Here is a 27,604-nt window from a genome sequence, read left to right on the forward strand (position 1 = left end):
TTGTGAGTTGGTTTGTCGTGTTTTTGGAGGTTTGGCTCGTGTGCTTGCTTTTTCTAAGAACTAGCTTTTTCCCAAAGATCTAGAGATGAAAGTCTTAGTTATTCATGCATATCTTTCTAAATTGCACATAGCTGGATTTTTTTTAAAAAACACATTTATTTTGTTATATTTCTGGTGTTATTGTACTGTCTTCAAACAATGAGACTTGTTCGTCTCTTACAATTTATTGTGGTGTTTTATTCTGCACCCTTATTTATGACTAATGTTTGCAGATCTTTCACGAATTTTAGAGGAAGGGTGTGTGGTATGTCTGTGCATATTTATTAAGTCAACCTTATTAATCATCGTATTCATTTTCCCTACAGTTGCATCTCTGTCCATTTCAGCGTTGAAGATTGAGCTGCAGGTTACGTTCTTTCACCGCAATTGCTTTTTTTTTTTTTTGGTCCAATTTGAGAATATTTTTACTCGTGTTTGTCAGGTCACGGCCTGTCACTCAGCACATCCAAGTTCACTGTGGCAATCCCACTCTGTGGGTTGGACCCTTGTACATATAAAACCACCTGGTTTTTTTTTTTTTTGAGACAGAGTCTCACTCTGTTGCCCTGGCTAGAGTGAGTGCCGTGGGGTCAGCCTAGCTTACAGCAACCTCCAACTCCTGGGCTCAAGCGATCCTCCTGCCTCAGCCTCCCGAGTAGCTGGGACTACAGGCATGCGCCACCATGCCCGGCTAATTTTTCCTGCATATTTTTAGTTGGCCAATTAATTCCTTTCTATTTTTAGTAGAGACGGGGTCTTGCTCTTGCTCAGGCTGTTCTCAAACTCCTGAGCTCAAGCGATCCTCCCACCTCGGCCTCCCAGACGTCTAGGATGACAGGCGTGAGCCTCCACGCCCGGCCCAAACCACCTGTTTTTATTCCATTTGCTGCTTTTGCATGGAGTTAATCTCGGGGCCCTCTGCTTTCCTCCCTCTTTGCGTAGGTTGCGTTTGCCTGGCTGGTTTTGTGTGTCCTTTTGCTTTCTCAATCCTGCAGTTGTTTCGGTAGCACTGTGCCCTTTGTCAACAGAATAAATTTGGAATTTGTTTTGCAGCCCTGGCTGGGGCGTTTTCTTTCCCTAAGATCATGTGATGGCCCAGGTGACCCCTTAAATCAGGTGCCTTGGTGGGCATCCCCCGAGCTCAAGGGCTGGGAGTCGGGGAGGAGGTGTGTGTGCCCGGCCCCCTTGCCCTTTGTGGCTCTGCCACTGAAGGTGGGCGCCTTGTGCACGGGTCTGTCCCCTTCCTGGCCTCCCTGGGGACGGAATTCTGGCTGCAGCAGAGTCACCAGAACCGAGGGGCTCTGTTCCTCCCTCCTCACGCTCCCTGTGTCTCTCCGAGGTGCCTGAGTTTCCGCTACGCCCACCCCCCCAGCTTGGGGTCTAAGAAGAAACCGAGGCTCCGTGTCCCTGGAGGCTGCTGGGCCTGGACCTCGGGGCTGGGCGGGGGACAGACGGCTCCCCGGTCCTGCTCGGATCGTGGGCGCCCGGGCTGGCCCGGGGCCGCTGGCTCCCATTCACCGGGGCGAAGAGGCTCCTTGGACCACACGCCTGTTTCCGATTTCACCATTTTCAAGGGTAGAGACTCAAATGCCCACAGGACAGAATTAAGTGTAACAGTGAAAAGGGCTATAAAGATATGATCATGTGCACACAGCCGGCTCTGCTCTGGGGAGAGTCTGGAATGCAAATACCGTGTTTCCCCGAAAATAAGACAGGGTCTTGTATTTATTTTTCCTCAAGAAGACACCCTAGGGCTTATTTTCAGGGGATGTGTTATTTTCCCCTCAAAGCCTCAGCTGGCAGCACGCACAGGATGGCCGGGACCCGATAGGGGGAGCTGACCTTGTTGGTGGGGCTGCCCGCACCTTTCCCGTCACCTCTGGGATAGTAGCTGTCACGACGGGGCAGATGAGAAGGGCTGCTCGTCTTCTTTCCCGCTCCGTGACGACATGCATGGGTTGTGCAGACACACTGCGCAGCCACGCCCGTCACTAGGTCTTATTTTTGGGGTGGGGCTTCTATTGCGCACATGCTTAGGCATCCTGCCACGGCTTATTTTATGGGTAGGTCTCATTTTCGGGGAAACACGGTATGTATCTATGAGCGAGTGTGTGCTCCACAATCACTTATAAACAATTTCTTTGGGATGAAATTACCCGGGATCCCAATTTCCTGAGCAGTCCCAGGCGTACGAGCGTCTGGGAGCTGCCCGACCCCATGTCAGAGCGCGAAGTGTCCAAGCGCCAGACCCCGCTGTGGGGCCGGGCCTGCCGCGTCTGACCTGACTGGGCCGCGCTGGCCCCAGGGAGCCGGACCTCCCTGTCCCAGGATGGGCTCCAGGAGACGCTGGCGTTGGGGTGCCGGGGCCCTGCAGGGTGGGCCAAGCTCACTCCCGGCAGGTGTGGAGGGTGCCGGGCGGCTCCTGAGCCCTGTCATCAACCCTCCGTGTTGGGGCCGTCACCCCTGTGGTCCGGCCGCCCAGCCCCTGCCGACACCCGGCAGCCTGGCGGTGCCGCGCCGGAGCACGCCCTCCCCTCGGGCCCTCCCTGTCCCACCCGCTGCACACGGCCTTCCTGGGTCCCCTCCTGAGTCGGCCGCTCGCTTGCTCATCCTGGTCTCTGGGCAGCGTTTGGGGCACCTGACGCAGACCAGGAGGGGCGTGGGTGCCGGGTCCCCGGGCAGGGGTGTGGGTGCCCTGGGGCCCCCAGGCCAGCAGTGGCTGCCTCGCTGGCAATGGGACCCCAGCCCTGCTGAGTTGGGGACCGAGGGCTTGGGCCAGGGGCCCGGGTTTGGCGGCCCTGCGGGAGATTCTGACCCCTCGGTGCCGGGAACCGCCCAGAGCAGGGACCAGAGGGGCTGCGGGCAGTTGGTGGGCTCAGCTCCCATGCTGCTCCCCAAAGTCAGTCACTCTGTCCCCCAGGAGCACGGTGCTGGGGGAGGGGAGCTCTGGAGCTGGCTCAGGCTGGCACCAGCGGGGTTCGGGCAGACATCCTGGCCGAGCTCTGCTCTCTCGGCGAGGCTCCGTCTGCTCGGCTGCGGCGGGTCCCGTGGCAGGGAAACCTCTTCACCCCGTCCCCCAGTCTGACTTACTGACCCTCGGCCGGCCGTGGGGGATTCCCATCAACAGCTCTGGGAACAAGGGTGGCCCAGGACTGGCTTGGGAGCAGCCGTGGGCTGCCGGCCCTGACCTGCTTTCCTGCCTGTGATCTGCCACCTCCGCTCCCAGCAGGAGGAACCCCCGCTGGGCGGGCCTAAGAGCCGATCAGAAAACACGGCAGGCAAGACAGCGGGACGGAGGCCTGCAGGCCACTGGGCGCTCTCTGACCCTTCCCCTCCCGCCAGCCCGCTCTTCCTGCAGGCCCCGCGGGCCGGTTTGGGGCTCCCCTAGGCCTCAGCGCTCTGCGAGCCACCAGCCCTGACCCTCGAGTCCGGAGGCGTCCGCAGCCCGTCCTCCTGCCCCGGCCTGGGCCCTGGGTACAGCCTTGTCCTGTCTGCTGCTGTCCCGGCCCCACGACCACAGACGCCCTGCGCCTCCGTGGCTGCCCGCGGCTGGTGGGGGGACCGGGCCTCTGAAGGCGGCGGCCGTGGGAGAGGCGGCAGCCCTGGGGTGTGGGGGGAGCCGGCTCCCCGGCCCCATTAACCTTGAGGGGCGGAGGGTGCTGAGGGCTCCCCTCTCTGCTCGAGGCTGAGCCGTTAAGACAACACACCCAGCCGCTCCTCCGGTGTGAAAAATAACGCGGAGATCCCAGCGCAGGCCGGAAGGTGCCGGAAGGACAGGCCGTGTTTTGGAGCTCTCCCCCTTTGATTGCTCATTTTCGCAGAATATTCACCCGGGGAGACGCAGGCGGCTCCGTCCTGGCTGCGGGCAGAGCGCGGCTGCCGTTCTTTCCGGATCACTGGTTTCCCCATCAGCGGCGCTAACAGGCTGCGGGCTCAATGCATCACAGTCTAATCAGACGTGGCAGCTGCTGGCAGCCCGGCCGGGCACAGCTCCCAGCCCCCGACGCCCGGCTCCGACCAAGGCATCTTCATGCTGCCTCCAAAGCAAGCCCCACAGCCGGCGTGGACCCGGCTGGCGTGGACCCAGCTGGCGTGGACCCTGCTGGCGTGGACCCAGCAGCCGTGGACCCGGCAGCCGTGGACCCGGCTGGCGTGGACATGACTTTTGCTGCTCTGGCTTCACGGGTGGGGGGCTCTGTGGTCTTCGGCAGCCCTGCCAGCAGCGCCGGTCCCCTCTGACTTTGGCTCTGTTTGCTTTTATGGAGATGAAATTCACGCCATAACGGAAGGCCCACTGTTTTAGAGCGAACGGTCAGTGCAGTTTGGTTTGTTCTCTGTGTTGTGTGACCACCGCCGCTGCCCGGTGTCACGACACTTCGTCACCCCCGAGGGAAGCCCCGCCCCACCCGCTGCCCCTGCCCAGCCCCCCCAGACCCCGGCGATCACTACTCTCTTTCTGGCCCCGTGAACGTGCCTGTTTCGGATTTTCACGTAAAGAGACCGTGCAACGAGTGACTTTCGGTCCAGCTCCTTTCACTCCGCGTGGTTCCCTCAGCCTGCACCCAGGTGGCCACAGGTTTCGGGGTTCTCTCTTCCACGGTTGAAGGGTGGAAGGGATTTAAATTTGCACTGGGATCCCTCCTGCCCCCGTCCCGCTACCCGGGGTCGCCCCAAGTCTCGGGCGCAGCTGGCCGTGTGCAGACCCGGGCCGGGGCGTCTGGACCTCGCTCTCGCTCCACTTCCCGACAGCCGGGCCTCTGCTGCAGCCCGGGGGAGGGACAGACGGGAGCACACACGCACCCCCAGTGCCAGGGGGCTTCTGGCCATGCCGCGACACTCCCGGAGCCCGACTGTCGGGGCAGTGACCCTCGGGCTGTGGGACGGGCCCTCGTCTCTGCAGCTACCGAGGGTGGCCCTGGCCCGGGTGGTCTTCTGGAGCCCTGGGGGTCCTGGCTGCTGGTCCCTGTCCCGCCCATCGGGTCCAGGGAGACGCGAGCCTGGAGGACCCCCCACCCCTGCCGCGCCTGAGTCGGGGACGGAGGGAGGCGCCGGAGCTCCTTTGTCGTGGGCTCCGACTGAGCGGTGTTTCTTTTCCCGCGTACAGCTGTGCCCGAGTGCCGATGTTCAGCTTTCAGGTTCTCCTGGGGCCTGGGACAGCAGCGTCTTGCCCTCTCTCTGCACCAGGGTTTACATTAGGCCGATGGAATCACGGGCCGCCCGTTATCTGACTCGGGCTCTCCCCGCGCAGTGGGGCTCTCCTGAGGGCCGGCTGACGCAGCACTGTCCCGACCAGGGGCTCAAACCGCGGCCTTGAGCCCCGCTGCCCCGGCCCCAGCCTGCGCACCCCTCCCTCCTGCGCCGGAGCTCTGCAGGGGCGGGCGTCGGGGGCAGACTCACATAGCCCTGCTCACACAGCCCTGCTCACACCAGCCCTGCTCACACAGCCCTGCTCACACCAGCCCTGCTCACACCAGCCCTGCTCACACCACCCCTGCTCACACCAGCCCTGCTCACACCAGCCCTGCTCACACCAGCCCTGCTCACACAGCCCTGCTCACACCAGCCCTGCTCACACCAGCCCCTGCTCACACCACCCCTCCTCACATCAGCCCTGCTCACACCACCCCTCCTCACATCAGCCCTGCTCACACCACCCCTCCTCACATCAGCCCTGCTCACACCACCCCTCCTCACACCATCCCTGCTCACACCAGCCCTGCTCACACTGCCCCTGCTCATACCAGCCCTGCTCACCCCAGCCCTGCTCACACCATCCCCGACTCACACCAGCCCTACTCACACCAGCCCTGCTCACACTGCCCCTGCTCACACCAGCCCTGCTCACACCAGCCCTGCTCACACCGCCCTCCTCACACCAGCCCTGCTCACACCAGCCCCTACTCACACCATCCCCTACTCATACCACCCCTCCTCACACCAGCCCTGCTCACACCAGCCCTGCTCACACCACCCCTCCTCACACCACCCCTCCTCACACCAGCCCTGCTCACACCACCTCTCCTCAAACCAGCCCTGCTCACACCAGCCCTGCTCACACCAGCCCTACTCACACCAGCCCTGCTCATACCAGCCCTGCTCACACCAGCCCTGCACACACCAGCCCTGCTCACACCAGTCCCTGCTCACACCAGCCCTGCTCACACCAGCTCTGCTCACACTGCCCCTGCTCACACCTCCCCTCCTCACACCACCCTGCTCACACCACTCTGCTCACACCACCCCTCCTCACACCACTTCTGCTCACACCATGCCTGCTCACACCAGCCTGCTCACACAGCCCTGCTCACACAGCCCTGCTCACACCTCCCCTCCTCACACCACTCTGCTCACACCACCCTGCTCACACCACCCCTCCTCACACCACTTCTGCTCACACCATGCCTGCTTACACTGCCCCTGCTCACACTGCCCCTGCTCACACTGCCCCCTGGTCACACCAGCCCCTTTTCACTCCGCCCCTGCTCACACCAGCCCTGCTCACACCAGCCTCTTTTCACCCCACCTCTGCTCACACCAGCCCTGCTCACACCAGCCCCATTTTCTTCTTTTTCTGGGTTCCTCGATACCTTTGCCTCCCGACCGCATGTTGTGTGGTCAGCACAGAGCCTGTCGCTGGGGCGCGTGGCCTTTCCTGCTGTTTTGCCGACACGCGGGGGGTTCCCAGCTTCCTCCTGTAGCTGCCGCTGCACAGGTGACTCTCGGGGTCCCCTCCTCAGCGCCTGTCCTGTCCCTAGCAGGGCGCCAGCAAAGCAGGCGGGAGCCGCCCCACCCTACCCGCCCTCCCCGCTTAATGCATTGCCGGTTAAAATTCTCTTAGTTCTCACTTTGGGGATGTGTGCCGAGGCTCGTGTGGCCTGACCCGCTGCCGACAGCTGGTCCACGCCGACCGCAGGTGTCCAGGTGAAGGAGCTGGAGCATCGTCCTCTGAGTTTCTCCTGAGTTTATTCCCACCTTGCTCCGTCCCCTCTCTTGCCTCAGTCTCTCCTTTCCCTGTTGGGGTGCCTGGGACTTCCTTTCCTTCCCTAACAAGGGGTCACGGACCACGATGTTTTCTTGGTCAATGTGCTTGGATTGAAATGTCTGGGATGAATAGATGGGTATTTGGTATATAATCAATAATGAATTTTGAACGAGGGAACAGACTGGACTGTTCGATAACTGTTTTGGGTCCGCTGGACTTATGATTAGAAAATAAAAATAAAGTTAGGGCTCTCAGCCCTCACCATCCTGAAAAACAAATATGTATAAAAGAGCCTAGCACGGCAGAAATCTAAAACGCTGTTGAAAGAAAGAAGATTTGTGTAGCACTGAACTGGAAAGACCTCCTGAGCAGGAACCCCAAAGAAAAGAAATGAACAGATATTAACATAAAATAAGCAAACAAAAATAGTGAGTAGTGAACAGTGGCATCATCACAAAATGAAGAGAAACAGAATGGGGAGTAGATGGGCAAAATGCACAACGAAAGGCGGAGTTTGGGAGGCCGCCCTGATTCGTAAAACAGCAACCACAGGCACCACCCACAACCTGGGGGGAACATGGGCCATGTCAGACAAAGCACAGGAGAAAAACCAACGGCGGAGGGCAGCGAATAGGTGCTCACACGCAGCGTTATTCAAGGACATGGAAATTAAAACGGGATTTATTGGCCATCAGACTGTGGGAATGTTAAACATGGGAATGGAGTGTTTTCCTTGGCGTGGGCTGTGCCACGTGTGCAGGACATGGTGAAAGTTCACGTGGCCCAGGTCGGCTGGAGATGTAGCATTTCATCTGTGATATTAAGGTATTAGACCTTGGTGCTAAACTGGGACCTCTGCATATTGTGTGTGTGACTGTGTGTTTGCACAGAGCGTGTGTTTGCATGTGTGTGTGACCATGAGCTAGTATTTGCACGTGTGTGTGACCATGAGTGTGTGTTTGCACATGTGTGACCATGAGTGTGTGTTTGTACATGTGTGTGACTATGAGTGTGTTTGCATGTGTGTGAGACCATGAGTGTGTTTGCATGTGTGTGCGACCATGAGTGTGTGTTTGCATATGTGTGACCATGAGTGTGTGTTTGCACATGTGTGATCATGTGTGTGTTTGCATGTGTGTGAGACCATGAGTGTGTTTGCATGTGTGTGCGACCATGAGTGTGTGTTTGCATATGTGTGACCATGAGTGTGTGTTTGCACGTGTGACCATGAGTGTGTGTTTGCACATGTGTGATCATGAGTGTGTGTTTGCATGTGTATGTGACCATGAGTGTGTGTTTGCATGTGTGTGAGACCATGAGTGTGTTTGCATGTGTGTGCAACCATGAGTGTGTGTTTGCATGTGTGTGTGACCATGAGTGTGTGTTTGCACATGTGTGACCATGAGTGTGTGTTTGTGTGTGTGACCATGAGTGTGTGTTTGCACGTGTGTGATCATGAGTGTGTGTTTGCATGTGTGTGTGACCATGAGTGTGTGTTTGCACATGTGTGACCATGAGTGTGTGTTTGTGTGTGTGACCATGAGTGTGTGTTTGCACGTGTGACCATGAGTGTGTGTTTGTATGGGTGTGTGACCATGAGTGTGTGTTTGCACATGTGTATGACCATGGGCGTGTGTTTGCACGTGTGTGACTATGAGTGTGCGTTTGCATGTGTGTGTGACTATGAGCATGTGTTTGCACGTGTGTGACTATGAGTGTGCGTTTGCATGTGTGTGTGACTATGAGCATGTGTTTGCACGTGTGTGACTATGAGTGTGCGTTTGCATGTGTGTGTGACTATGAGCATGTGTTTGCACGTGTGTGACTATGAGTGTGTGTTTTGCACGTGTGCACACTCGGAAATGCCTTAGACCTGAGACAGGTCTAGCAGCTCATGTTTTGCCAAAATGGGGACATGTGAGCTTCCAGCCTCTGAAAGACCACGTTCGGTGGCCTCCCTGCTCAGACCACGTTCGGTGGCCTCCCTGCTCAGACCACGTTCGGTGGCCTCCCTGCTCAGACCACGTTCGGTGGCCTCCCTGCTCAGACCACGTTCGGTGGCCTCCCTGCTCAGACACGTTCGGTGGCCTCCCTGCTCAGACCACGATCGGTGGCCTCCCTGCTCAGACACGTTAGGCGAGCATCCCAGACGCCCACACCCAGGCCTGGCATAGTGGCTACAGCAACACAGCAGTGACCGGATTCCACCCTCGTCTGGGGCAGGTGCCTTAGACACGCCGACTCTGACGTCATACTTGGGACATGGGCAGCGGCTTTTTTGGGCCCCGGCCCTGCACGGCGCTGCGCCGTGTGCCGCGGGGCGCTCGCGGGTTCTGTGGCCGAGCCGGGCTGGAGGAGGCGCCTGCGTTTCTCATGACGCTTTGGGGCGTCAGCGATCTGCCCCGACCCGCTTCCCGCCACTGCAGCCCCCCGGCTGGGGCGGCACCTCCAGCTCTCTCCACCTGTGGTTCCGACACGCCCAGAGGACTGTCCTGGCAACGCCGTTTTTTCAAAGCCATATTTATTGCACGCACTTGGTTGAGAAAATGTGGGCTGTGCCTGCCTCATCTGTCCTACGATAAATATTCCTAACGCTCCTCACCGAGCACCGCAGCAGATGCCGGGGAGGCCGAGTCCCTTCCAGCCTCTCTTGCTCACGCACCGGTTATTTATCTCCCGCTCCTTTGTTTGTGCGCGTCCCACCCTCATTCAGGTGGTGATTTACGGCGCCCCAGACTGGGGCCATCTGCTCCTTCCCGGGCGGAACGGCAGGTCCTGGCGGGCGTTCGCGTGGGCGGCGCTGCGGGTCTCAGCCAACAGCCGGACGCCACTGGGCTGCCTTCTGTCTCTCCACAGCTTTAAACATGCCGTCACCGTCATCAGCCTTTCCCTTTGGGACGGGGTCCGGCCACCAGGAGTGGGTGTCCCCACGCCCTGGCAATTCCCTGGTCGTCGGGGTCAATGGCGATTTGGAAGGTTAACAGCAACATCCATAGCCAGCTGCCTTAGGGCGGCCCCTGTGCCACACGCTGCTCTCTGGGTCAGCAAGTGCCATGTCACTCCGTCACCTGCTGGTCCTGACAGCACCTACTGTCCACCAGCACCTTCCACCCACCCACCCATCCATGTATCCACCCATCCACCCACCCATGTATCCACCCACCCACCCATCCATGTATCCACCCACCCACCCATCCATGTATCCACCCACCCACCCATCCATGCATCCACCCACCCACCCATCCATGTATCCACCCACCCACCCATCCATGTATCCACCCACCCACCCACCCACCCATGTATCCACCCACCCACCCATCCATGTATCCACCCACCCACCCATCCATGTATCCACCCACCCACCCATCCATGTATCCACCCACCCACCCATCCATCCATGTATCCACTCACCCACCCATCCATCCATGTATCCACCCACCCACCTATCCATCCATGTATTCACCCACCCACCCATCCATCCATGTATCCACCCACCCACCCACCCATGTATCCACCCACCCACCCACCCACCCATGTATCCACCCACCCACCCACCCATGTATCCACCCACCCACCCACCCATGTATCCACCCACCCACCCACCCATCCATGTATCCACCCACCCACCCATCCATGTATCCACCCACCCACCCATCCATTTATCCACCCACCCACCCATCCATGTATCCACCCACCCACCCATCCATGTATCCACCCACCCACCCATCCATGTATCCACCCACCCACCCATCCATGTATCCACCCACCCACCCATCCATGTATCCACCCACCCACCCACCCATCCATGTATCCACCCACCCACCCATCCATTTATCCACCCACCCACCCATCCATTTATCCACCCACCCACCCATCCATGTATCCACCCACCCACCCATCCATCCATGTATCCACCCACCCACCCATCCATCCATGTATCCACCCATCCACCCATCCATCCATGTATCCACCCACCCACCCATCTATCCATGCATCCACCCATCCATCCATCCACCCATCCATTTATCCATCCATCCACCCACTCATCCACCCACCCACCCATCCATCCATGTATCCACCCACCCATCCATCCATGTATCCACCCACCCATCCATCCACCCATCCATGTATCCACCCACCCACCCACCCACCCATGTATCCACCCACCCATCCATCCATGTATCCACCCATCCATCCATCCACCCATCCATTTATCCATCCATCCATCCACTCATCCACCCACCCACCCATCCATCCATGTATCCACCCACCCATCCATCCATCCATGTATCCACCCATCCACCCACCCACCCATCCACCCATCCATCCATCCACCCATCCATTTATCCATCCATCCACCCACTCATCCACCCACCCACCTATCCATCCATGTATCCACCCACCCACCCATCCACCCATCCATGTATCCATCCATCCACCCACCCACCCACCCATCCATGTATCCATCCATTCAACCACCCACTCATCCACCCACCCACCCATCCATGTATCCATCCATTCATCCACCCACTCATCCACCCACCCACTCATCCACCCATTCACCCATCCATCCATCCATCCACCCATCCATGTATCCATCCACACACCCATGCATCATCCATTTATCCATCCATCCACCCACCCACTCATCCACCCATCCACCCATCCATCCATCCATCCATCCACCCATCCATGTATCCATCCACACACCCATTCATCATCCATTTATCCATCCACCCACCCACCCACTCATCCACCCATCCACCCATCCATCCACCCATCCACCCATCCATCCATCCACCCACCCACCCACCCATCCATGTATCCATCCATTCAACCACCCACTCATCCACCCACCCACCCATCCATGTATCCATCCATTCATCCACCCACTCATCCACCCACCCACTCATCCACCCATTCACCCATCCATCCATCCATCCACCCATCCATGTATCCATCCACACACCCATGCATCATCCATTTATCCATCCATCCACCCACCCACTCATCCACCCATCCACCCATCCACCCATCCATCCATCCATCCATCCATCCACCCATCCATGTATCCATCCACACACCCATTCATCATCCATTTATCCATCCATCCACCCACCCACTCATCCACCCATCCACCCATCCATCCACCCATCCACCCATCCATCCATCCATCCACCCATCCATGTATCCATGCACACACCCATCCACCATCCATTTATCCATCCATCCATCCACCCACCCACTCATCTACCCATCCACCATCCATTTATCCATCCATCTATCCACCCACCCACTCATCCACCCATCCACCCATCCACCCATCCATCCACCCATCCATTCACCCATCCATGTATCCACCCATCTATCCACCCACTCACCCACCCACTGACACACCCATCCACCCACCCACTCATCCATCCATCCACCCACCCGTCCACTCATTCATTTCAACAACAATTATTCATGAGCTGCTCTGTTTTAGGTTCCTGGTTCTGTTCTAGGCCTTGGGCCACCATGATGTACAAGACTGGTCTCTGACGTCATGAGGAAGCTCACAGTCTACCGAGAGCACGTGACTCACAGTGATCAGCCGTTTCAGGCTATTGTGCCCCATCTCACAGGTGATGAACCCAGGCAGAGAGGCTCCAGGTGGATGAGTTGGAGCTGCTGCTGGCACCTCGGCCATCAGTCTCCTGGGGGCTGTGTGTGCCCGGCTCATAGCCAGGCTCAGTGCAAGTCGGCCCCTGTCTTCATCATGGGACATGGACACTCTGCAGGAATCTGTGGAGAGAAGGCCTGGCAGGGAGGGCCCAGCAGGGGAGCCAGGTGGGGACCAGCACCCCGGCCCTATGCCCCAGGCTGGGTCCTGCCTCCTCCCTTTGGTGGACGTGGGGCAGAGACTCCTCCTCCTTTGCTGGATGTGGGGCAGGTGCTCCTCCTCCTTTGGTGAACTTGGGACAGGTGCTCCTCCTTTAGTGGATGTGAGACAGGTGCTCCTCCTTTGGGGGAGATGGGGCAGAGGCTCCTCCTCCTTTGGTGGACGTGGGGCAGGTGCTCCTCCTCCTTTGGTGGACGTGGGGCAGGTGCTCCTCCTCCTTTGGTGGACGTGGGGCAGGGGCTCCTCCTCCTTTGGTGGACGTGGGGCAGGGGCTCCTCCTCCTTTGGTGGACGTGGGGCAGGGGCTCCTCCTCCTTTGGTGGACGTGGGGCAGGGGCTCCTCCTCCTTTGGTGGACGTGGGGCAGGGGCTCCTCCTCCTTTGGTGGACGTGGGGCAGGGGCTCCTCCTCCTTTGGTGGACGTGGAGCAGGGGCTCCTCCTCCTTTGGTGGACGTGGGGCAGGGGCTCCTCCTCCTTTGGTGGACGTGGGGCAGGGGCTCCTCCTCCTTTGGTGGATGTGGGGCAGGGGCTCCTCCTCCTTTGGTGGACGTGGGGCAGGGGCTCCTCCTCCTTTGGTGGGCGTGGGGCAGGGGCTCCTCCTCCTTTGGTGGACGTGGGGCAGGGGCTCCTCCTCCTTTGGTGGACATGGGCAGGGGCTCCTCCTCCTTTGGTGGATGTGGGGCAGGGGCTCCTCCTCCTTTGGGGGACGTGGGGCAGGGGCTCCTCCTCCTTTGGGGGACGTGGGGCAGGGGCTCCTCCTCCTTTGGTGGGCGTGGGGCAGGGGCTCCTCCTCCTTTGGTGGACGTGGGGCAGGGGCTCCTCCTCCTTTGGGGGACATGGGCAGGGGCTCCTCCTCCTTTGGTGGACGTGGGGCAGGGGCTCCTCCTCCTTTGGTGGACATGGGCAGGGGCTCCTCCTCCTTTGGTGGACGTGGGGCAGGGGCTCCTCCTCCTTTGGTGGATGTGGGGCAGGTGCTCCTCCTCCTTTGGTGAACTTGGGACAGGTGCTCCTCCTTTGGTGGATGTGAGACAGGTGCTCCTCCTTGGGGGACATGGGGCAGAGGCTCCTCCTCCTTTGGTGGACGTGGGGCAGGTGCTCCTCCTCCTTTGGTGGACATGGGGCAGAGGCTCCTCCTCCTTTGGTGGACGTGGGGCAGGTGCTCCTCCTCCTTTGGTGGACGTGGGGCAGGGGCTCCTCCTCCTTTGGTGAACTTGGGACAGGTGCTCCTCCTTTGGTGGATGTGAGACAGGTGCTCCTCCTTGGGGGACATGGGGCAGAGGCTCCTCCTCCTTTGGTGGACGTGGGGCAGGTGCTCCTCCTCCTTTGGTGGACGTGGGGCAGGGGCTCCTCCTCCTTTGGTGGACGTGGGGCAGGTGCTCCTCCTCCTTTGGTGGACGTGGGGCAGGGGCTCCTCCTCCTTTGGTGGACGTGGGGCAGGGGCTCCTCCTCCTTTTGTGGACGTGGGGCAGGTGCTCCTCCTCCTTTGGTGGACGTGGGGCAGGGGCTCCTCCTCCTTTGGTGGACGTGGGGCAGGGGCTCCTCCTCCTTTGGTGGATGTGGGGCAGGTGCTCCTCCTCCTTTGGTGGACATGGGCAGGTGCTCCTCCTCCTTTGGTGGACGTGGGGCAGGGGCTCCTCCTCCTTTGGTGGACATGGGCAGGTGCTCCTCCTCCTTTGGTGGACGTGGGGCAGGGGCTCCTCCTCCTTTGGGGGATGTGGGGCAGGGGCTCCTCCTCCTTTGGTGGACATGGGCAGGTGCTCCTCCTCCTTTGGTGGACGTGGGGCAGGGGCTCCTCCTCCTTTGGGGGATGTGGGGCAGGGGCTCCTCCTCCTTTGGTGGATGTGGGGCAGGGGCTCCTCCTCCTTTGGTGGATGTGGAGCAGGTGCTCCTCCTCCTTTGGTGGACCTGGGCAGGTGCTCCTCCTCCTTTGGTGGACGTGGGGCAGGGGCTCCTCCTCCTTTGGTGGACGTGGGGCAGGGGCTCCTCCTCCTTTGGTGGACGTGGGGCAGGTGCTCCTCCTCCTTTGGTGGACGTGGGGCAGGGGCTCCTCCTCCTTTTGTGGACGTGGGGCAGGGGCTCCTCCTCCTTTTGTGGATGTGGGGCAGGTGCTCCTCCTCCTTTGGGGGACGTGGGGCAGGGGCTCCTCCTCCTTTGGTGGACGTAGGGCAGGGGCTCCTCCTCCTTTGGTGGACGTGGGGCAGGGGCTCCTCCTCCTTTTGTGGACGTGGGGCAGGGGCTCCTCCTCCTTTTGTGGATGTGGGGCAGGGGCTCCTCCTCCTTTGGTGGACGTGGGGCAGGTGCTCCTCCTCCTTTGGTGGACGTGGGGCAGGGGCTCCTCCTCCTTTTGTGGATGTGGGGCAGGGGCTCCTCCTCCTTTGGTGGACATGGGCAGGTGCTCCTCCTCCTTTGGTGGACGTGGGGCAGGGGCTCCTCCTCCTTTGGTGGACATGGGCAGGGGCTCCTCCTCCTTTGGTGGACGTGGGGCAGGGGCTCCTCCTCCTTTGGTGGATGTGGGGCAGGGGCTCCTCCTCCTTTGGGGGACGTGGGGCAGGGGCTCCTCCTCCTTTGGTGGACGTGGGGCAGGGGCTCCTCCTCCTTTGGTGGACGTGGGGCAGGGGCTCCTCCTCCTTTGGTGGACGTGGGGCAGGGGCTCCTCCTCCTTTGGTGGACGTGGGGCAGGGGCTCCTCCTCCTTTGGTGGATGTGGGGCAGGTGCTCCTCCTCCTTTGGGGGACGTGGGGCAGGGGCTCCTCCTCCTTTGGTGGACGTGGGGCAGGGGCTCCTCCTCCTTTGGTGGACGTGGGGCAGGGGCTCCTCCTCCTTTGGTGGACGTGGGGCAGGGGCTCCTCCTCCTTTGGTGGACGTGGGGCAGGGGCTCCTCCTCCTTTTGTGGACGTGGGGCAGGGACTCCTCTTCCTTTTGTGGATGTGGGGCAGGTGCTCCTCCTCCTTTGGTGGACGTGGGGCTGGGCTCCTCCTCCTTTGGTGGACGTGGGACAGGGGCTCCTCCTCCTTTGGGGGACGTGGGATAGGGGCTCCTCCTCCTTTGGTGGACGTGGGGCAGGTGCTCCTCCTCCTTTGGGGGACGTGGGATAGGGGCTCCTCCTCCTTTGGTGGACGTGGGGCAGGGGCTCCTCCTCCTTTTGTGGATGTGGGGCAGGGGCTCCTCCTCCTTTGGTGGACATGGGGCAGGGGCTCCTCCTCCTTTGGTGGATGTGGGGCAGGGGCTCCTCCTCCTTTGGGGGACGTGGGGCAGGGGCTCCTCCTCCTTTGGTGGACGTGGGGCAGGGGCTCCTCCTCCTTTTGTGGACGTGGGGCAGGGGCTCCTCCTCCTTTGGTGGACGTGGGGCAGGGGCTCCTCCTCCTTTGGTGGACATGGGGCAGGGGTTCCTCCTCCTTTTGTGGACGTGGGGCAGGGGCTCCTCCTCCTTTTGTGGACGTGGGGCAGGGGCTCCTCCTCCTTTGGTGGACGTGGGGCAGGGGCTCCTCCTCCTTTGGTGGACGTGGGGCAGGGGCTCCTCCTCCTTTTGTGGACGTGGGGCAGGGGCTCCTCCTCCTTTGGGGGACGTGGGGCAGGGGCTCCTCCTCCTTTGGGGGACGTGGGGCAGGGGCTCCTCCTCCTTTGGTGGACGTGGGGCAGGGGCTCCTCCTCCTTTGGTGGACGTGGGGCAGGGGCTCCTCCTCCTTTGGTGGACGTGGGGCAGGGGCTCCTCCTCCTTTTGTGGACGTGGGGCAGGGGCTCCTCCTCCTTTGGGGGACGTGGGGCAGGGGCTCCTCCTCCTTTGGGGGACGTGGGGCAGGGGCTCCTCCTCCTTTTGTGGACGTGGGGCAGGGGCTCCTCCTCCTTTGGGGGACGTGGGGCAGGGGCTCCTCCTCCTTTGGTGGACGTGGGGCAGGGGCTCCTCCTCCTTTTGTGGACGTGGGGCAGGGGCTCCTCCTCCTTTGGGGGACGTGGGGCAGGGGCTCCTCCTCCTTTGGGGGACGTGGGGCAGGGGCTCCTCCTCCTTTGGGGGACGTGGGGCAGGGGCTCCTCCTCCTTTGGTGGGCGTGGGGCAGGGGCTCCTCCTCCTTTGGGGGACGTGGGGCAGGGGCTCCTCCTCCTTTGGTGGATGTGGGGCAGGGGCTCCTCCTCCTTTGGTGGAAGTGGAGCAGGGGCTCCTCCTCCTTTGGTGGACGTGGGGCAGGGGCTCCTCCTCCTTTGGTGGACGTGGGGCAGGGGCTCCTCCTCCTTTGGTGGACGTGGGGCAGGGGCTCCTCCTCCTTTGGTGGACGTGGGGCAGGGGCTCCTCCTCCTTTGGTGGACGTGGGGCAGGGGCTCCTCCTCCTTTGGTGGAAGTGGAGCAGGGGCTCCTCCTCCTTTGGTGGACGTGGGGCAGGGGCTCCTCCTCCTTTGGTGGACGTGGGGCAGGGGCTCCTCCTCCTTTGGTGGATGTGGGGCAGGGGCTCCTCCTCCTTTGGTGGATGTGGGGCAGGGGCTCCTCCTCCTTTGGTGGAAGTGGAGCAGGGGCTCCTCCTCCTTTGGTGGACGTGGGGCAGGGGCTCCTCCTCCTTTGGTGGACGTGGGGCAGGGGCTCCTCCTCCTTTGGTGGATGTGGGGCAGGGGCTCCTCCTCCTTTGGTGGATGTGGGGCAGGGGCTCCTCCTCCTTTTGTGGATGTGGGGCAGAGACTCCTCCTCCTTTGGTGGACGTGGGGCAGGGGCTCCTCCTCCTTTTGTGGACGTGGGGCAGGGGCTCCTCCTCCTTTTGTGGACGTGGGGCAGGGGCTCCTCCTCCTTTGGTGGACGTGGGGCAGGGGCTCCTCCTCCTTTGGTGGACGTGGGGCAGGGGCTCCTCCTCCTTTTGTGGATGTGGGGCAGGGGCTCCTCCTCCTTTGGTGGACATGGGCAGGGGCTCCTCCTCCTTTGGTGGACGTGGAGCAGGGGCTCCTCCTCCTTTGGTGGGCGTGGGGCAGGGGCTCCTCCTCCTTTGGTGGACGTGGGGCAGGGGCTCCTCCTCCTTTGGTGGACGTGGGGCAGGGGCTCCTCCTCCTTTTGTGGATGTGGGGCAGGGGCTCCTCCTCCTTTGGTGGACATGGGCAGGGGCTCCTCCTCCTTTGGTGGACGTGGAGCAGGGGCTCCTCCTCCTTTGGTGGGCGTGGGTCAGGGGCTCCTCCTCCTTTGGTGGGCGTGGGGCAGGGGCTCCTCCTCCTTTGGTGGACGTGGGGCAGGGGCTCCTCTTCCTTTGGTGGACATGGGGCAGGGGCTCCTCCTCCTTTTGTGGACGTGGAGCAGGGGCTCCTCCTCCTTTGGTGGACGTGGGGCAGGGGCTCCTCCTCCTTTGGTGGACGTGGGGCAGGGGCTCCTCCTCCTTTGGTGGACGTGGGGCAGGGGCTCCTCCTCCTTTGGTGGGCGTGGGGCAGGGGCTCCTCCTCCTTTGGTGGACATGGGCAGGGGCTCCTCCTCCTTTGGTGGACGTGGGGCAGGGGCTCCTCCTCCTTTGGTGGATGTGGGGCAGGGGCTCCTCCTCCTTTGGTGGACGTGGGGCAGGGGCTCCTCCTCCTTTGGTGGACGTGGGGCAGGGGCTCCTCCTCCTTTGGTGGACGTGGGGCAGGGGCTCCTCCTCCTTTGGTGGACGTGGGGCAGGGGCTCCTCCTCCTTTGGTGGACGTGGGGCAGGGGCTCCTCCTCCTTTGGTGGACGTGGGGCAGGGGCTCCTCCTCCTTTGGTGGACGTGGAGCAGGGGCTCCTCCTCCTTTGGTGGACGTGGGGCAGGGGCTCCTCCTCCTTTGGTGGACGTGGGGCAGGGGCTCCTCCTCCTTTGGTGGATGTGGGGCAGGGGCTCCTCCTCCTTTGGTGGACGTGGGGCAGGGGCTCCTCCTCCTTTGGTGGGCGTGGGGCAGGGGCTCCTCCTCCTTTGGTGGACGTGGGGCAGGGGCTCCTCCTCCTTTGGTGGACATGGGCAGGGGCTCCTCCTCCTTTGGTGGATGTGGGGCAGGGGCTCCTCCTCCTTTGGGGGACGTGGGGCAGGGGCTCCTCCTCCTTTGGGGGACGTGGGGCAGGGGCTCCTCCTCCTTTGGTGGGCGTGGGGCAGGGGCTCCTCCTCCTTTGGTGGACGTGGGGCAGGGGCTCCTCCTCCTTTGGGGGACATGGGCAGGGGCTCCTCCTCCTTTGGTGGACGTGGGGCAGGGGCTCCTCCTCCTTTGGTGGATATGGGCAGGGGCTCCTCCTCCTTTGGTGGACGTGGGGCAGGGGCTCCTCCTCCTTTGGTGGACATGGGCAGGGGCTCCTCCTCCTTTGGGGGACGTGGGGCAGAGGCTCCTCCTCCTTTGGTGGACGTGGGGCAGAGGCTCCTCCTCCTTTGGTGGGCGTGGGGCAGGGGCTCCTCCTCCTTTGGTGGACGTGGGGCAGGGGCTCCTCCTCCTCTGGTGGACATGGGGCAGGGGCTCCTCCTCCTTTGGGGGACGTGGGGCAGGGGCTCCTCCTCCTCTGGTGGACATGGGGCAGGGGCTCCTCCTCCTTTGGTGGACGTGGGGTAGGGGCTCCTCCTCCTTTGGTGGACGTGGGGCAGGGGCTCCTCCTCCTTTGGTGGACGTGGGGTAGGGGCTCCTCCTCCTTTGGTGGACGTGGGGCAGGGGCTCCTCCTCCTTTGGTGGATGTGGGGTAGGGGCTCCTCCTCCTTTGGTGGACGTGGGGTAGGGGCTCCTCCTCCTTTGGTGGATGTGGGGCAGGGGCTCCTCCTCCTTTGGTGGACGTGGGGCAGGGGCTCCTCCTCCTTTGGTGGACATGGGGCTGGGGATCCCGTCCCGCTCGTGGTTTGCGTGGGCAACCCTCGCACTGCCAGGCTGCCGGCTCCTGTCCCTGCCCCAACCTCCAGCCCACGCTTGGTGGCAGAGGCTTAACTTGATTTAATAAGCTCCTCTCTTTGTCTTTAAATCCTATCGAAGGAATTGATTGCCTGTCTGGAATCTATGGAAGGAGCTGATCTGAATCACCGCGAGGAGACTGTCCCGGTCGAGCACTGGCAGCAGCCGGCCGGGCTTTTGGGCGAGACAGGACTGCAAACGAAGCCATCGTCATCCCACCTGCAGCCCAGGCTGCGGTTAAGTGATTCATTCTTTGTCCCCACCAAAGGACACTTGATCTGCCTTTTCAAGCCTGTCATCCAACAACTCACATTAATGGATGGATTACCGGATGATGGGAACTTGAGGGTCTCCACGCTCGGAGAATGGAAATTGTGGGGCTGTTGCCCGGTCCGTGCACCCGGGGAACGTCCTGGGCGGGGGGCGGAAAGGGCAGGTGGGGCAGACTCACCTTCCCCGGTCCCCGTTCAGTTACCTGGACGCTTCAAGGTAGAACGCATCACTTCAGAATAACAGAGTCTTACGTTAATCAACTTCAGATTTTTCTGAAAATTAACCTCAGAGCCGAGAGAACAGCTCTGTCCGCTGCAGCTGGCTCCGCAGTTCTGAGCCGGTGGACGAGGAGGCTGCAGGGCTCAGGCCGCCGAGCCTCAGTTTCCCCCCTGTGTAGCTGCGGCTGTCCCCAACTGGTCCTCACGCTGGCTGCCCGAATAGATTGTGAAATGCGTGTCTAGCACTTTGAAAATCCTAAGAAGTTATGGTTTCGGTGAGGAAAATTAAGCAGGTAACACAGGAGGCCAAATCACATCTTGAAGAACTAGGAATTGTTATTCAAGAGTCTAAGCATTTGACCAACACTGAGTTTCTCTGGCCGTTCCACAGCCTGTGTCTTTGGGGCCACAGAGGTCTGTCCCGGCAGGCGGCTCAGGGAGAAGGTAGATGGTCACACGGGCAGGTGCTTGGGAGGTCTACGGCCGTGCGTCACTCGCGCCGTCTCAGGTCAGAAAGAGAATGATTGCCCGTGGTTGCCGAGGAATTCCCAAGTGTGTTATGAGTGGGGAACTTGTTTGTGGCCTTTATTTGGTTTGTATCTGGTGGGCTTTAATTAATGTCTCTCCTGCTCGCTGGGAGGCCGGCTCAACCGGAGCTTTGGCAAAGTCAGGGGTGGTCAGCTGGTGGCCTGGGCCAGCGAGGTCCCGGGGCCCCAGCAGGCGGCCAGACAGGTGAGTGCACAGGTGCAGCCGAGGCAGCAGTGGGAGGGAGCTGAGCTCGGTACCCGAGGCACAGAGGGTCGCCCTCAACGGGGGAAGAGCAGGCAGGAGGAAGCAGTTGCTGAGGGCGGGATTCCGGAAGCTTCCTGGAGGCTACAGGTGGATCTCCCACAGCACAGTGGCCACTGTAGCTCTGTGGGCCATGCTCGGACCTGCCCCGCCCCTGCCCCTGGCCGGCCCCCGCCCCTGCGTCCCGGCATCTGCACGACCAGAGGGAGACTCGCTCTGCTGGGAAGTCTGGGACGTGTGACACCTGTACTTTCGGTGACTGTCAGCCCTGGGATTCCTCTTGGGTCTGTGTCGGCAGACGGGACAAGGCACTGGCCCAGGGAGGAGGCGAGGGGGAGGTGTGACCCCCATGCTGCTGGGGTGCAGGGTCGCACCTGAGCTGTAAGGGTCTCACCTGGGTGCAGGGTCTCACCTGGGTGAAGGATCCCCTGGGTACAGGGTCGCACTTGGGTACAGGGTCTCACCTGGGTGAAGGATCCCCTGGGTACAGGGTCGCACCTGGGTACAGGGTCTCACCTGGGTGAAGGATCCCCTGGGTGCAGGGTCGCACCTGGGCTGTAAGGGTCTCACCTTGGTGCAGGGTCTCACCTGGGTGAAGGATCCCCTGGGTGCAGGGTCACACCTGGGTGCAGGGTCTCACCTGGGGGCAGGGTCACACCTGGGTGCAGAGTCTCACCTGGGGGCAGGGGCTCCCCTGGGCCTGGGGACCTGCCGGGAGTCCCAAGCCCATTCAGCAGATACCCCAGCTGCCCTCCACATCCCAATTCCTGCTCGGAACTCGTTTCCCCTGGGGAAGGGGTCTCGGCAGCCCCGAGGTGGGGAGGCGAGGGGTTGGGGTGGAGGAGAGTGGGCCACTCGCTGAGAGCCGTCCTTGTGGCAGGGACCTTGTTCAGAGCCCCCATGCTGGCCCCGGGCTGCTTCCTGCCTGCCGGGAGTCTGGGGGGTTCTGGGGCCAGGTTCTGGGCCGGGTCCCCTCCCCCACGGACACAGCAGAGTGGCCGCCTGGCTGACGGGGAGCCGTGGTTCCCTGCGTCCCGAGCAGAGACCCCCGCCCTGCAGGGCGCCGGGCAGGCCATCTGGGTTGGTGGGGCGTCTTGAGGGGCCCTCCCGCTGCAGCCCCGTCCTGGGGGCTCCCCAGGCTTCTTCCGGCCCCTGCAGCTGGGAGCTGGCACCAAGGTGCCCTTCCCCAGGCAGGAGCCAGGGGGCAGCGGGGGCTCCCTCCCAGGTATCAGGGCGACCCCAAATCATGTGGCCCCTTCCTGGCCTTCGGAGGCCGTTTCAAGGATCTTATTTGCTCTCTGGGTCACCTGCTCGTGGAATTTAAAAACATGACCCAGAAGCGGCAGGAGCCCCGCTCTGTGACCTCGGCTGTGCCCCTCGTCCCATGCTGTTCTGCCCTGCGGGGACAAGGGGAGGGGATGCCCCCATCTTTTGGGGAGACACCTGCTGTCCCTGCACAGAGCAGGGACCAGCCGGGACCCCGAGTTAGCGGACACCTCGCAGGTGAGAGGGAGGATGCTACCTGCTACCAAGGGGCGGATGTGGACTCTTCCCCTCGTGCCGCACCTTGGCCCAGCCCGACAGGCAGGAGCCCGACCCCTCCAAGGCTCACCTGCCCACAGGTGACCTGAGGCGAGGGGTGGGGACTTGGGGACGTGGCCTGGTGTCTGCTTGTGAATCGGGCAGGTCCCGGCGCCCTGGGCACTGGCGGGCGGCTCGGCTCGGGACACCCACGCTCCGGTTCGAGGCACTTTTGAAACGTGTGGCCTTGTTTGTGTTTCAGGGTCCCCTGGCTGGGCGGCTCTCACCTGCTGGGGTGCAGGGGAGGAGGCTGTGGCTCGGGGGACCCCCCTCCCCAGGGCAGCCCACCCTGTGCCGCAGCCTCGGAGCCCTTGACTGCCCGTATGTGTGGGTGCCTGCACATGTCTGGTGTCTAGACTGGCGAGATGTTTGGCTGTTTGGCCCCACCTGGGAATCGTGGAATGGTCCAAGCGGGCAGCAGCTCTGGGATTCTGAGGCCGGGGTGTGGACAGGGCCCGGGGCCCCACCTGCGTTTCCAGGCAGGTGCGTGTGTGCCCGGGCCAGGACCCTGGTCCCTGGGTCCAGCCCGGCCCCTCTGGAAGGACTAGCCCCCCCTGCAGACCACAGCTGTCTCAGACAGAAACCGAGGAGCAGAGCTGTGGGCGCTCCCTCCCCCCACCTCTCCGGGAACAAGGGCCAATTTAGGCTGAGCCGGCGGTGGCCACGGGATCCACGCTTCTTCCCTCATAACCCGCCGCCCGGCAGATGTCAATTCCGGGATTGAGGTGCCGCTCAGATGCCAGGTCCATTTAGATGAAAAGGTCTAATCAGAAAAACATTGGGGCTTAGAGGAGATGGACCGCACAATTCCAAAACAATTTATCTTAGAAATTAATTCCGAGGGAAAGTTTGCCCGGCGGGGCTGGAGCTTAAAGTTTTATTTTCAATTTATTAAAACCCCAAAGCTTTGTTTTCTGCCCGGGCCGGGCCGTCCCTGAGCCTCGAAGCTGGCATATCTGAGACAGGCTCTCTGTCCCCTGAGACCTGGGGCCGCCTCCGTTTTCATCCCATGTACCAGAGACTCGTGTCACCTGAGTCACCTGTTCTGGACCTCAGCCCCTGCACCGCTCCCCGGGTGGGCAGGGCCCCCTGCTCCTCCACCTGCCGTCTCCACGGGAACCCAGGCGTGGTCATGGGAGTTTGTCCCCCCGCCCAGCTCGGTCCCCTGCAGGACACTCCCAGCGACCTAAGACCCTACTCGGTGGCCCTGGCCACGCCTGCTGCAGCCCCTTTCCCTGGTGAGCCCCGTGCTGGGTCCTTGGGACCCTTTTCAGCAGGGCTGTCACTTCTCATCACCCTGCACCTGCACCCGCACTCAAGCACTAGCTCTGAGCCAAATTGTCCCTAAAGAGCTGTGTGGCCTTGGGCAAGACTCTGAACCTCTCTGTGCTTCATCTGTGTTAGTTGTAAGGCCGGGGTGACGGCAGTGCACCTGGTATATAAGCCAATTGCTCAGATCGTGGAAAAGAACTCAGGGGTTGGTGGGTGGTCAGATGTCCACAGACCACGCCAGGAGCTCACACGGTCTTGGGGACAGGGACCCCGGGCCCAGGTGCTCAGGTGGCTCACCTGGATCTGGAGGGCCTGGGGGAGGGGAAATCCCGAGTATCCCTGGGCCCGTCCCCAGGTGTGAGGGGAGTGAGGGACCCAAGGTGGCACCTGATGCCAGGGTATGGGTCCAGGGAGGCTGGGCACCTCCCGCTCCCCGGCCGGTGGTGAGTTATGAAGAGAAAACACGCTCTTGGCCTGACTCTGTTAGCTTTGAGCTGCTCTGGTGAGGAATTGAATTTCTTAATAAAGAGGAAAATGACACAAGTTTCGAACCACTAGAAATTCAAATGCATTCTCAGCAGGTAATAAATGGAGCCATTTGGAAGAACAAAAGAGAGTTTGCTCCCAGGAACAGCGGCATCTTGCCTTAAACCTGGAGCGATGATTTCCCTGCTTCATGGTGTCTCAGCTTGGAGCCCGCCTGGCCCCTCACTCAGAGCTGCACCTGCAGGAAGGCTCAGGTGCAGGTGTCAGAGCCCCTCGGCGGGGGACCTCCTCTCCAGGGCTCAGGGTGGGGGAAAAACAAGTTCTGCCCCAGACCAGCTGGGAAGTAGAGAAGTTGGCTGTGAGGAGAGCAGAGCTCACCAGGCGTGAAGCCTCCCCTGTAACCTGCACCTGGTGTGAAGCCTCCCCTGTCACCTGTACCTGGTGTGAATCATCTCCATCATCTATAGCTGGTATTAATCACCCTCCACCACCTACACCTGGTGTGAATCATCCCCAACACCTGCACCTGGTGTGAATCACCCTGTCACCTGCACCAGGTGTGAATCACCTCATCACCTGCACCAGGTGTGAATCACCCCATCACCTGCAGATCATGTGAAGCACTCCTCATCACACCTGCACCCGGTGTGAATTATCCATTATCACCTATACCTGGCGTGAAGCATCCCCATCACCTACATCTGGTGTGAATCATCCCTCATCACCTACACCTGTTGTGGAGCTTCCCCATCACCTACACCTGGTGTGGAGCTTCCCCATCACCTACACCTGGTGTGGAGCTTCCCCATCACCTACACCTGGCATATAGCATCCCCATCACCTGCACCTGGTGTGGAGCTTCCCCATCACCTACACCTGGTGTGGAGCATCCCCATCACCTACACCTGGTGTGGAGCATCCCCATCACCTACACCTGGTGTGGAGCATCCCCATCACCTACACCTGGTGTGGAGCATCCCCATCACCTACACCTGGCATATAGCATCCCCATCACCTACACCTGGTGTGGAGCATCCCCATCACCTGCACCTGGTGTGGAGCTTCCCCATCACCTACACCTGGCATATAACATCCCCATCACCTGCACCTGGTGTGGAGCATCCCCATCACCTACACCTGGTGTGGAGCATCCCCATCACCTACACCTGGTGTGGAGCATCCCCATCACCTGCACCTGTTGTGGAGCATCCCCATCACCTACACCTGGTGTGGAGCTTCCCTATCACCTACACCTGGTGTGGAGCATCCCCATCACCTACACCTGGTGTGGAGCATCCCCATCACCTACACCTGGCATATAGCATCCCTATCACCTGCACCTGGTGTGGAGCATCCCCATCACCTACACCTGGTGTGGAGCATCCCCATCACCTGCACCTGTTGTGGAGCATCCCCATCACCTACACCTGGTGTGGAGCATCCCCATCACCTACACCTGGTGTGGAGCTTCCCCACCACCTACACCTGGCATATAGTGTCCCCATCCCCTGCACCTGGTGTGTGGTGTCTCCTGTGACTACCTGGTCTGTGGTGCCCATGATTCTCTCTCCAGGGCTCCGAGCACCCCAGGTCCCTGGTGCAGCTGGGATCCCAGAGCAGGAGGTTAAAATCCTGCATGGAATTACAGGAGGACTCAAGCATTGAGCTCACGACAACGTCCTCTGGCCGTTTCTAAAATATTTTTCCAAGTTCTTCGTATATGCAGGATTTAAGCTCCATGGGATGTGCGATTCGCGAATATTTTCTTCCATTTTTAATGTCGCCATTTATTCTGTTAGTAGTGTTTTGCTGAACAAAAGTTTCCACTTGCCGAAGGCCACCGGATCTCTCTTTCTTTTTTCCCGGTGCTTTAGGTGCCATAGCCAAGAAAGGACTGCCAAAGCCAGTGTCACAGGGCCTGCGCCTCTGTGTGCTCCCAGAATTCATTGTTTCAGCTTTTACGTTTAGGTCTTCGATCCACTCTGAGTTAACGGCCCTTAAGCGTTGACCCAGCCGTCCCGGCTGCAACGGCCTCCGTCCCCGGCCCCCGAGGCACTCCCAGCTCTGGGGGTGCCGTGTGCCAGGCAGTCGGTCTCCCGGGGGACGGGCTGCGTCTCGCACGGCCGGCGTTGTCCTCCTGGCCTGGAGGTCGGGTGGGAAGGCGTCGGGAGGGCTGTGGTCAGAGCAGCCGCGAGGCGAGCGGGAGCCGGTGCCTGGAACCCTCCGGCAAAGCCCTTCGTGCAGCAGGAGGGGCGTCGGCGAAGGGGCGGCATTCTCTGGAAGCACCTGGCGCCCCCCCCAGGCCCGGAGGTGTGGCCTCCTCCGTGAGGGTCTGGGCCAGGTGTTCCTGGGCGGGGTGTGGGGCGGGGGCGCCCAGAGCCACCCCCCAAGCTCAGGCCCCCTTGGGGTGGGAGCTCGCTGGTCCCGGTGCCCTGTCCCTCGCTTTCTCTTTCTCTCTTGCAGCAAGCAGACCCCAGGCCCAGCCTGGGCACCGATGTTCCTGACCATTCATTCATTCATTCATTCATTCAGAAAGCTGCGGAGAGACCCCAGCCTGGACAATGATGCTCTTGAGTCATTCATTCATTCATTCATTCAGAAAGCTGCAGGCAGACCCCAGCCTGGACAGTGATGCTCTTGAGTCATTCATTCATTCATTCATTCAGAAAGCTGCGGAGAGACTCCAGCCTGGACAATGATGCTCTTGAGTCATTCATTCATTCATTCATTCATTCAGAAAGCTGCAGGCAGACCCCAGCCTGGGCACCTATGTTCCTGACCATTCATTCAGAAATCTTCGGGCAGACCCCAGCCTGGGCACCGATGTTCCTGACCATTCATTCATTCAGAAAGCTGCGGAGAGACCCCAGCCTGGACAATGATGCTCTTGAGTCATTCATTCATTCATTCATTCATTCAGAAAGCTGCAGGCAGACCCCAGCCTGGGCACCTATGTTCCTGACCATTCATTCAGAAATCTTCGGGCAGACCCCAGCCTGGGCACCTATGTTCCTGACCATTCATTCATTCATTCATTCAGAAAGCTGCGGAGAGACCCCAGCCTGGACAATGATGCTCTTGAGTCATTCATTCATTCATTTGTTCAGAAGGCTGCAGGCAGAGCTTGGCCTTGGACACTGATGCTCTAGATTCATTCATTCACTTATTCAGAAAGCTGCAGGCAGACCCCAGCCTGGATACTGATGCTCCTGAGTCATTCATTCATTCATTCATTCATTCATTCAT

This window comes from Microcebus murinus, chromosome 10 (assembly GCF_040939455.1).
Source record: "Microcebus murinus isolate Inina chromosome 10, M.murinus_Inina_mat1.0, whole genome shotgun sequence".
NCBI lineage: Eukaryota > Metazoa > Chordata > Mammalia > Primates > Cheirogaleidae > Microcebus > Microcebus murinus.